Below are 12,346 nucleotides of genomic sequence, written 5' to 3' on the forward strand. Positions count from 1 at the left end.
ACATACATGAGGCAAACACATACATAAAAATAAATCTTTAAAAATAAATCTGCACCAGATGTGATGGCCCACACCTTTAATCCCAGCACTTGGGAGGCAAAGACAGGTGGCTCTCAATGAGATCTTGGCTAGCCTGGTCTACATAGTGAGTTTCAGGCCATTTGGGGCTATGGGGAGACCCTATCTAAAACAAAACAAAACAAAACATAAGTAAATGTACAATGACCAAAAATTAATTCAAAATCAAACCTGTGGTGATTCTGACAGTGCTCCCATCTGTCATGGGGCAACTTCACTGCATACTACACACACACACACACACACACACACACACACACACACACTTTGCACATGCCACCATGCCACATAGCACCACAATCACTGCCCGAAACTTCTCAGCTGAGATTCGAAACTATCATGTGTTATGGATTGCAGTGTTGGGTTTTTTTTTAAATTGTGCATACAAATCGTTCTGCTCATATAGAAACAGCATGGTTTAATTACAGAAAGTAGACTATTAATATTTTCCCATCTTCATTCCTTAGCGTGTATCAATATATTTTAGATTGCATTATATTAAAATGTTTGCTTTGAAACTTTCTATTGGGTTGCTATCTTCAGTTTCATTTAAAAAAAAAGTGCAGTGTTCTTTGAGTTGGGATTAGGGCAGAATTTTCAACAACTTCTGACATGGCTCTAAATCTACTGCTGCCATTTTGTACTGGGTATTTATGTAAAGTGGCATTCTCAGCTCTGAAGATTAAAAATATTAAATATCAGCCAACTCTGAAAAATAGTGAAGATACTCTGTATTTTGTTTTGTTGTTGTTGTTTTGCTTTTTGAGTTAGGGTTTTGCTATGTAGCCCTGACTGGTTTGGAACTCACTATGTAGACCAGACTGCCTTTGAACTCATAGAGATCCACCTGCCTTTCTCTGCCTCCCAAGTGCTGGGATTAAAGGCCTGTGACATCACACCTGGCTGATGCACTCTATCTTGCATTTTCACATATTCAGCCAAGATTTAATTTGTGTGTGTGTGTGTGTGTGTGTGTGTGTGTGTGTGTATACACTAGGGATTGAACCCAGCATTTGTGCATGCTAGGTGAATGCTGGCCATATCCCCAGTCCAAAATTCTTTATGTCAAAATAAACTACATCTGTCTCATTAATATGCAAGTTTGCTTCATCTTTAATAAACAGCAAAATTGTATGTATATATATATATACATGTATATCAAAGAATTATTTGAGAATAAGTTTCAGTATGATTTATTATCAGTAAATGTTTGACCTGTTTATCTGCTTTATATACATATACACTTGGGGTCCCATGAAAATATCTCAGGCAGGGGGCTGGAGAGATGACTCAGTAGTTAAGAGCACTGACTGTTTTTGCAGGGGACCGAGATTTGGTTCCCAGCACAACATGGCAGCTCACACCTTCTGTTAACTCCAGTTCTAGGTTGTCTGATGCCCTCTTCTGGCTTCTGCAGGCATTGCATGCACCTGGTGCACTTACATACATGCAGGCAGAAAACATACACATAAAATAAAGTTAAAAAAAAATTCTCAAGCAGAGAAAAGACATCACAAATGGAAAAAGTTTAATTATAAAGTCCCGAGTTAGCAGTTATGGAAATAAGCCTGCAGTGGCTAAGTAAAGGTGTGATTAGTGAAAGAAGAGGGAACCAAGTCAAGTTGTTCTAATGTCAAGTTCCATCTTGTATTCAGTGTGCTTTGTGACCTTGTGCAAGTAAATTACCAACAGCCAGAAACCAAACTAGTGTTTTCCAGATTGTTTATAAAAGGGCTTAGAAGATTAAGCTTTCCTTCAACTTCTAACCGAGAAGGGCCATCTGGGGTTGCTCAAAAATCGGAGGAATCAGTCTGTGGACTTCTGCCTTAGCACCAAAAAAAGAGATGTGCAACGCTAGGAAAACAGTTGTTATCATCTGAGGCATTAAAAAAAGAAACTGGCTGTCAAGATGGCTTAGTGGTTAAAGGCACATGCCACCAGTCCTGGTGACCTGAGTTCGATTCCTGAGATATATGTGATAGAAGGAAAAGAACCAACTCCTGAGGGTTGTCTTCTGGCCTCCATACACAGACACAGTTTAAAATAAACGTAATAATAACAAAAAAGAAACCAAAGGTCATCTGGGTATAAATGCTTGACTGAATAGGACTTGACATGTATGGTGGAATACATGAGGTCCAGTGGGGGAGGGGTGCTATGGATGGAAGAAGAGGTCTAAATTTGATTAAGAACTATAGTATGAAATGTACAAAAACTCAATAAAAGAAACCACCAGGGCTGGAGAGATGACTCAAGGGTTAAGAGCACTGGCTGCTCTTGCAAAGGACCCAGGTTCACTTCCCAGCACCCACATGGCAGTTAACAGCCGTCTGTAACTTCAGTTCCAGGGGATCTTCTGGCCTCTGAGGACACTGCACAACATGGGTGTGCTCACATACATGCAAGCAATACACTCATACACATAAAATAAATAAATAGATAATAAAATTATGGGCTGTGGGCATTGCTCAGTAGTAGAGTGTGTATCTAACATTCGTCTGGGTTCTCTCCCCAGCACCACAAAAGAAAGAGAAAAGAAAAGTCACTTGTGTGTTTCGTTTGTTTCTCTGCAATACTGAAAATTGAGCCCAGGCATTTGTGTGTGTGAGGTAACTGTTCTACCACTGAGCTACTTACCCAGTTCAATTTCGTATTTCAGAATAGCTGGTGGAGAGGATTTAGAATGTTCTTAACACGAAGACATGAGAAATATCTGGTCTGAGGTGATAGATATGTGGATTACCTTGATTTGATTTCACTTCCCACTGTATATATGTATTGAAACACCATACTGCACAACATAAATATGTATAATTACCATGTGTCAATAAATATCTTCTGGGATCCAGGCATGGTTGTACACCTGTAACCCCACAGCACCTGTGGGACTATAGCAGAACGGTGAATCTAAGGTTAGTTGGGGCTATTGTATAGAAAGCTTTGGGTCGTCTTGGGCTATATAGCTGCAGAGAGGGAGGAAGGGAGAGAGGGAGGGAGGGAGGGAGAGAGAGAGAGAGAACCTGTGAGAATGTGCTTGGGCAATCTATTAAACCTCACAGCCCTCCACTTGCATACCTACCCCGGTGTTCATGTCTTCCATCCACTTTGTTTAGTCTCTGCTCATGGATCAGTCTGGTCCTTAGTGTTGAAACACCCATATAGGATTCTCCTACCAGGCCCTTTGAGCCCCATTCTCAGATCTTGGACAGTGGGGTTTTTTAATATTTATTATTTTTATTTTGTGTGTACAAGTGTATTGCCTGCATGTATGTAAGTACACCCATATCATGCAGTGCCACGGAGGTCAGAATAGGGTGTCGGATTCCCCTGGAACTGGAGTTAAGGACAGTTGTTAGCCTCCGTGTGGGTTCTGGTAATCGAATCTGGGTCCTCTGCAGGAACAGTCAGTGCTCTTAACTGCCGAGCCATCTCTCCAGGCTCTTGGACAGTGTTTTTTGAGCACAGTGCTTTGCACATCATGTGACCCACGTCACAGCATCACCAGACTCTCTTCCGCTATCACCGTCAATAGGTACCATTTTATAACTAAAGGGGGACAAAAGGTCAGTGAAAACCAATAAACTCATTTATTCACATGTTTATTCGCTTATGTGAATACCCCCACTGTGTGCTAGACCTTGCCCAAAGCCCTCAGGAAAAAGTGTTCCCTAATTTAATAGAGGAAGTAACAGAGAATCAAAGAATAAACTAATAAACCAATGCTTTTATAACTTAGTGGCAGAGGAAAGGAATAGAAACAAATTCATTTGGGTGTGGGAAGGATTGAGACATGGTCTTAGTGTAGCCCAGGCTGGACTTGAACTTGCTGTGTAGTCAAGGATGACCTTGAACTCCTGATCCTACAGGCCTGTGCCACCATACTTTGCTTTATGTGGTGCTAGGGATCAAACTCATGGGTTCTGTGCATGCTGAGCACCCTACCAACTGAAATGCTTCCATATAGGGGCTGGCATTCAGAGATGACCAAATTAAAAGGGTATACTGCATAGACATGGAAGGGAAGGTAAACCAAGCCCAGGGAACAAGTGCCAAGGCTTAGAACAGTAAGCAATGGTAAGAATTTGAGGAACAGTAAGAAACCAGCGAGTCTAACATAGCTGGACCAATTGGAAAGTAATAGCATCAGATGGTCCCTCCAGCATTCATCCTTTGGGGATTATCGGCCAAAGCCAGGGCATAGCAGGAGAGGCAGCCACAAAGGTTGAGCAGGAAGATTATTGTTGTGATTCAGTTAAGGTGATAGTGGCTTGGATCAAAGAGAGAGGTGGAGATGGTCGACAGAAGTCAGATTCTGGATATGTTTAGAAAGTAGAACCTGGGTGTGGTGGCACAAGCCTGTTATCCCAGCCCTTGGGAGGTGGAGGCAGGAGGATCAGGAGTTCAAGGTTATCTTTGCTACACAGCGAGTTTAAGGCCAGCTTGGGCTATATGGACCCTGTCTCAAAAAACAAAAGCTAGGGGCAGGAGACATGGCTCAGTGGTTAAGAGCACTTACTGCTCTTCCAGAGGAGCTGGGTTTGTGCCCTAGCACCCACACGGCAGCTATCAATCTCCCATCTCTCCAGTTCCAGAGGGTCTAGTGCCCTCTTCTGGCATCCGCAGGCATTGCATGCATGAGTGCACTTGCATGCGTAACATTCACACATAATGAATGAATATTTTAAAAGATTAAAAACAAAACAAAACATGCCCCCCAAGCCCCCACAAACAACAGAATAGAACTGATGGATTTTGCAGAGGTAGCAAAGGTAGGTAGGTGTAGGTTGGTGAAGACTGAGCTGTGGGCTGTGCAAGGCTGGGGCTCAGGGGCAGACAGGACTAAGGGCAGAGTGGTGAGGGTAGAGGAGGTATTGCAAGCCAGGTATTAGGGTGGTGAGCTGCTCCCCTCCTTAGCATGCTTGTTTTTCTGAGTTACTGGAAAGGCAGATAAAGTGACCTAAATGCGTGACCCGAATTTGTATTTGCCCTCAATAATCTTTGGTGACTTCCTCTGAGCATCAGGCTTGCTGTCCAAGGACTCCACAAGCATGGATGTAATTTTGATTTGAGTGTGAGAGTGTTTGCAGGTAAACCCAGGTTCCCAGTTCTCTGGCCATTTTTTTCTGTTCTGTGTCTTTAGAGTCACTATGAAAACCGAACACCAGGGGGACCTCGTTTCCTTCCTTATGCGGCAGCCGGTGATCCACCTGTTGCATGTGGCTGCCCTAGCTTACAGACAGAGCTGAAGACAGAGAGCCTCTTTTCTTAGTGTGATCTGTACTTGTAGGCGTGACCCAACTTTAACATGTCTGAATTGTCTTTAAATTGGCTGATTTAATCGTTTGTAACTGTTTAAAACTTCCAAGTAAAGGCTTCTAAACTCTAAATTGCTTATTAGTGAACTCCAACTGTGTGAATGTTTAAAAACAAGGATCATGCCTGCCAAGGTGGGGAATGAATGCCTGTGATCCTGGAACTTGGGAGGTGGAGGCAGGAGGAGCAGGAGTTCAAGGCCAACCTTGGCTGCATAAATGAATTCAAGGCCAACTTTGACAAGTGAGAGAGTGAGAGCGAGATAGAGAGCGACTTTGATTTGTAATTGATTTGTAATTTATTTAGGATAGAATATGAGTTGAAGACTGGGTACCATGAGACTGGCCCTGCCTCCAAAAAACTGGATTAATTGGTAAAAGGTTTAGGAACGTTTATGAAGAGATACATTTGTCTCCAGAGGACATGTGATCTCAAGAAGTAGGAGGGAAACAGCCTGTTTTCATACAAAAACAGAAATTAATTCACTTAAAGCAGAATCCCTTTCATCGTGGAAAATAAAATTCAATAATTAATAAATGTATTGTCAGTTGTCTGACCTTGCCTGTCTTTGACACCTATGATCTTAAATTACTTTGACTGATGATCCTTTGTGTGTGTGTGTGTGTGTGAGAGAGAGAGAGAGAGAGAGAGAGAGAGAGAGAGAGAGACAGACAGACAGACAGACATTTGTGGAAGTGGGCTTTCCCATGCCTGGGCCTACAGAGGCCAGAGGTGTTCTTTGGGTGCCTTCCTCCATTGTTCTCCATCTTATTTATTTATTTATTATTTTATTTATTGTTTTTGAAACAGTGTCTTACTATGTGATCCTGGTGATCCTGGCTGGCTGGTCTGGAACTCACTATGTAGATCAGGCCTCCTCTGCCTTCTGAGTTCTGGGATTAAAGGCATGTGCCACCACACCTGGCCTCCAGTTTGAGACAGGGTTGATCCTTGAACCTGGAGCTTGCTCATTCAGCTAGACTAGCTGGCTGTTGAGCCCTGAGATCCACCTGTCTCTCCCTCTTTCCACCCCCCAGTGTTGAGGTTACAAGATGCATGTGCCTGGCTTTTTTGTGGGAGCTGGGGATCTAAACTCTGGTCCTCATGCTTGTGATGTAAGTACTTTACTTACTGAGCCATCTCCTTAGCCCCTAAATGAGCCTTTAAAATGTTTGGTTTGGGGGCTGGAGAGATGACTCAGAGGTTAAGAACACTGGTTGTTCTTGCAGAAGACCGGGGTTCAAATCCCAGCACCCACATGGCGGCTAACAACTGTCTGTAACTTGTAACTCCAGTTCTAGGGGATCCAACAACCTCTTCTTTTCTCCACAGGCATTGCACGACATGAGTGCACTTACCTTCATGCAGGCAATACACACATACACATAAAAATAATAATTTTTTTTAAAGTTTGGTTTTAGTGATGGATTACTTTTTCATTTTTGTCTTTATCATTCATTTAGTTAATTAATTAGTAAAGTTTTGAGATGGGGTCTTGCTGTGTATTTAGCCCAGGCTGACCTGGAACTTAGGATCATCTTGCCTCAACCTCTGGAGTGATGGCATAGTAAGTGTGAGCTACCACACCAGGCACAGCAACCCTTTTCTATCAGTCAGAACATTATTTTCAGAGGTGCACTAATGACCCATTGATAGATGGAACAGCAAGAAACTGGTCTGTAAGCCAAATTCAGTCTACCATGTATTTTTATTCTTTGCAGGGATTAAATCCAGAGTGCTTTACCATTGGACATCTTAGATCCCTGGTGCTTCTCTCCCTTGTTTTTAATTTAATATGTCTTTTTAAAAGATCTTCCTCTGTAGCCCAGGCTAGCTTTGAAATCATGATCCTCTTGCCTTTATCTCCCAAGTTCTGGAATTATAGGTATATGCCACCATGCCTGGTACCCAGTTTTTCTTTTGAGACAAGTCTCACTATGTAGACCAGGCTGGCCTCAGACTCACAGACATCTACCTCCCCCTGCCTCCCAAGTGTTGGGATTAAAGGTGTGTGCTACCACATCTGGCTCTTTTTATTTTTATTTTTTAGATACCTTTTGAGCTAATAATGCCTTTACCATTTTCAACATATCAAAATATTTCTCGTGTGATAACTTTTATGAAGTTCACATTTCAGCATCTGTAATAAAATTTTGTTGAACAGAGCTGTGTTTATTCATTTATACACTATGGCTGTTCTTGAACTACAATGGCAGAGTTGAGTAGTTTGGGCAGAGTCCTTGTGATTCAAAAGAATTTACTATCTGCAGCTTTATGGTAAAAGCTTGCCAACCCTTGACATGGAGTATCTGTACTGTTTACTTAGAGATTTAGAGTTTAGGGTGGGGATGTACCTCAGTTGGTTAGAGTGCTTGCCTAGCTTGCACAAAATTCCGGGTATGATCTGAAGCACAGCATAAATCAGGTGTGGTGGTTTATGTCTGTAATGCCAGCATTTTGGAGATGGGGGCAGGAAGATGAGAAGTTTCAGGTCATCTTTGGATACATAGCAAGTTTAATGTCAGCCCCTGGTTACATGAGATCCTGTCTTACAAACAAATACACATATACATACACCAAAACAGAAAATGTTCTTAGGCTTGTTGTAGAACTGAGTGAATAGTTAAATCGGCCTTTAGTCATTGTGACCGAAAATGAGATAAACATCTTGTTCAAGTGCATACCCCCAGAACCTAACTTCTGTCCACTAGACTCCGCCTCCTTAACAGGGCCAGGTTGGCAACCAAGTCTTCAACATGTGGCTTTTGAGGTACATTTAACATCTAGACTATTATAACTTTTGTTATTTTATTTATTTATTTATTTATTTATTTATTTATTTATTTATTTATTTATTTTTGAGAGATAGGGTCTCAGTATGTAGCCCTGGCAGGCCTAGAACTGGATATTAGAATAGGCTGGCCTTGAATTTGTAGCCATCCTCCTGTTACTGCCTTCCAAGTGCTGGGATTACAGACATGCACCACCATGCCTGGCTGTTTTATTACTTTGAAAAAACTAACTTCTGGGGCTGGAGGGATGGTTCAGTGGTTAAGAGCACTGGTGGTTCTTGTAGAAGACCTTGGTTTGAATCCCAGCACCCACATGGCATCTAACAACCATCCATAACTCCAATTTCAGGGGATCCAATACGGTTTTCTGTCTTCTGCAGGCACTGCATGACACAGGTGCACTTACACACATACAGGCAATACACTCATACACACAAAGTAAAAAAAAAAAAAAAGCCAAAAAACTAATTTCCACCTGGCGTGGTAGTGCATGCCTTTAGTCCCAACACTAGGGAGGCAGAGGCAAGCAGATCTCTGTGAGATTGAGGCTAGCCTAGTCTACATATCAAGTTCCAGGCCAGGTGGGGCTACAGGGAGACCCTGTTTTGAAAAATCCAGAAGCAAAAAAATAGCCAAAAACTACCTCTGTCCCTCCCTCCCTTCTCCCTCCCTCTCTCTATCCCTCCATCACTCCATCCCTCCCTTCTTTCTTCCTTCCTTTGAGACAGGGTCTCATTATGTAGTCTTGGCTAGCCTAGAACTCACTATGTAGACCTGGTGGTTGACTTTGAACTCCCAGAGATCCCTCTGCCTCTGGAGTGCTGGGATTAAAGGAGTGTGCTACCATGCCTGGCCTTCTGCATTTTTTCATTAAGAAATAATGAAATTTGGACCTGGGGAGATGGCTCAGTGGGTAAGTACTTGCTATGCAAGTACGAGGACCTGAGTTCAAATCCTTAGCACCTATGGTAAAAGTGGGTGTGTTGGTGTGTATATGTAATCCTAGCATTGGGGGTGGGGGTGGGGTCATGTAGAGATAGCCAAATCCCACTGACTCACTGACTGGTCAATCTGGCTGAAAGGATGGGGTCCACATTCACTGAGAGACCCGGTCTGAAAAATAAGGTGAACTGCAATAGAGGAAGACACCCAACACAGACCTCTGATCTTTACGTGAGCACGGGCAAGCACACCCATTTATACCACACACACACTTGAGGGTGCACAAGCACACACACACACACACACACTTGTGTGTGTATATATCCCAACAACAACAACAAATAATGAATTCAGATGTGGTAGTATGTTCCTGTAATTTCATCATTCAGGAGGCTGAGGCAAGACTTGCCATGAGTTTGAGGTCAATTTAGGTTATGTTGCAAGTACCAGGCTAGACAGAGCTACAGAGTTGAGACCTTGTCTCAAAAGCCAAAAAAATGGAAACAAAACAATGAACTTCAATCACCAATCTCACCGTCATTTCATCTTTTAACTGAAAATTCGCTGCTTTTCATGTGCTTGGGCTATTTTTTTTTTTACCTCCCTCTCATTACTCCTTATTTAAATTTTCCTTTGAATTATTTACTTTCTAAAGTACTTAAAAATAACTCGGAAAGATTTAACACAAAATAAAATGGTCAGCTTGCCAATATCCCAGCACTCAGAAGGCTGAAGTAGGAAGATCAGGAGTGGTGGCCAGCCCGGGCTACATAGTGAGAACCTGTCTAAATAAAATCATACTGTTGTGCAGAGAATATGTGTCAGTGGAGTGCTGAGTCACAAATTAGACTCCATTTTAGGCTCATGGACCATTGTGGAAAACAGGGAGGAAAGATTGTAAGAGCCAGAGGTCAGGGAGGACCAGAGCAAAATAGTGCCTTCTGGACACGACAGGACCCCTGCACTTATGAACTCACAGAAGCTGTGGCTGACTGTGTAAGATCAAGAGAGCTACCATTCCAGCATGGATGGGGGAGGGTTTCATAAGCTCCCACCCCTAACTGAGGTGCTAGGGACAATGGATGGCTTCCATGGAAGAGGGTTTTCTTTAAGGGCGTAGTTCCTGGTAGGTCCACCATGCTCCAGTGGATGGCCCCACACCCAGGAGTAGTCTATGGGTTATAAAAAAAAAAACAAAACAACACAGACTGAGCATGGTGACATACACCTTTATTCCCCAGCACTCAGGAGGCCGAGGCAGTCAGATCTGAGTTCAGGGTCAGTCTGGTCTAAATAGTGAGTTCCAGGCCAGTCAGGGCTACATAGTGAGATGCTGTCTGCCCCCTGAACCCCCAAGAAGAGAGAAAAAGACAAAAAGAAGACATAAAGTTGGGGAGTGGGGAGGTGGGGGTGCTGGGAGGAGTTAGGAGGAAGAGCAGAGAGGTGAATATGCTCAAAATACATTGTATGGAATCTCGAAGAATTAATAAAAGCAGTTCCAGAGCCTTTTTCTCTGCTTCCTGACTCTGGATGAAAAAAAGTAGTTCCATACAGATTCTTTGAGAATCTGTATGTGTCCTGTTAGAGCCAAAAGATTTCAGGTTTATCTTTTAAATCAATAAAAAGAACTGTGGGGCTGCGGAGATGGCTCAGAGATTAAGAGCACTGGCTGCTCTTACAGAGGACCAGGGTTTGGTTCTCAGCACCCACATGATGGCTAACAACCATTCAGAACTCCAGTTCCAGGGGACCTGACGCCCTCTTCTGGCCTCCACAGGCATTGCACACGTGTGGTACACTTATATGCAGACAAACATTCAAACACATAAACTAGAATAAATTAAAATGTTATTTTTGTTTTATACATGAGTGCATGATCTAAGTGCAACACCTTCAAGGCAATGCCCAAAGAGGCCAGAAGAGGGTGTCAGATTCCCTGGAACTGGAGTTACTAGTGATGTTGTTAGCTGCCATATGGGTGTTGGGAACCAGACTCCAGTCCTCTGCAAAAGCAGCCAGTGATCTTAACCATTGATCCATCTCTCCAGCCCATGAAATAAATTTTTAAAAATTAAAAAAAATAAAACCACTTTAAGATTTCATGTTACCCTACGCAGACTGGCTAAGATCAAGAGAAAGGGGAACACTCATCCACTGCTGGTGGGGCTGCAAACTGGTTCAACCCCTATGGAAAGCAGTGTGGAGAACTCTTAAAAAACTACAAATGAGCCAGGCATGGTGGCGCACGCCTTTAATTCCAGCACTTGGGAGGCAGAGGCAGGCGGATCTTTGTGAGTTCAAGGCCAGCCTGGTATACATAGTGAGTTCCAGGAGACAGCTGGGGCTACAGGGAGACCCTGTCTCAAAAAGACAAAAAAAAAAAAATACTACAAATGAACCTACCATTTGACCCAACCCAGTTATTCCACTCCTTGGCATATACCCAAAGAACTCATCCTATTGCTTGCAGAGACACTTGTACATCCATGTTTGTTGCTGCTTTTTTCACAACAGCTAAGAGATGGAAGCAACCAAGTGTCCCTCAATTGACGAGTAGATAATGAAAATGTGGTTCATTTATACGATGGACTTTTACTCAGCAGTAAAGAAAGATGAAATCATGAAATTTTCAGGTAAATAGATGGAAGTAGAAACTGTTATACTGAGTGAAATAACACAGACTCAGAAAAAAAAATTGACATATGTTCTTTCTCATATGTGGATCCTAGAACCAAATTCTGACAAGTGAGTATGTATCCAGACATGACTACAGGAACCAGGATAATGGAAAGGAACCAGGGAGGTAAAGGAAAAGAAAGAACCTGAACGAGAACAGTAGGAAACAGTCCTTAAAAAGGGAGATATGGATAAAAATTGGGTTAGTTTAAGGGAGTGGGGAGGGAAGGGTATACAAGGAACCTAGGGGATAAAGAAGGGGCTCAAGAGAGGTAGGAGAAAGGTATTATTAAGGGAGAAAGGGGAGAAATGGGGACACCTTAAGTGGGAAAACTGTGATGGAGGGGTGAGACAGTGCGAGAGATAAATAATGCCTAGCTAGTTTTAAAAACCAGAGAGAGCCATATTACTCCAACAACCTACTGACAAGTTATACACAGCAGATCAAGAAATATATATCTAGGTATGGTTTATCTGAAAACAATTGGTCTTTGCCCAAGATTTATCTACATGACACACAGCAATTAAAAGTACCAGACTGGTGG

At 42.6% G+C, this 12,346-nt stretch overlaps 1 protein-coding gene across 3 annotated transcripts in view; it reads left to right on the forward strand.

Annotated features, from left to right (window-relative positions):
• Positions 1-12,346, forward strand: part of Arsg (arylsulfatase G) — a 155,589-nt gene that overhangs the window by 1,338 nt on the left and 141,905 nt on the right. The window lies entirely within an intron of this gene.

Source organism: Nannospalax galili, unplaced genomic scaffold (assembly GCF_000622305.1).
Source record: "Nannospalax galili isolate Female #2095 unplaced genomic scaffold, S.galili_v1.0 scaffold781, whole genome shotgun sequence".
NCBI lineage: Eukaryota > Metazoa > Chordata > Mammalia > Rodentia > Spalacidae > Nannospalax > Nannospalax galili.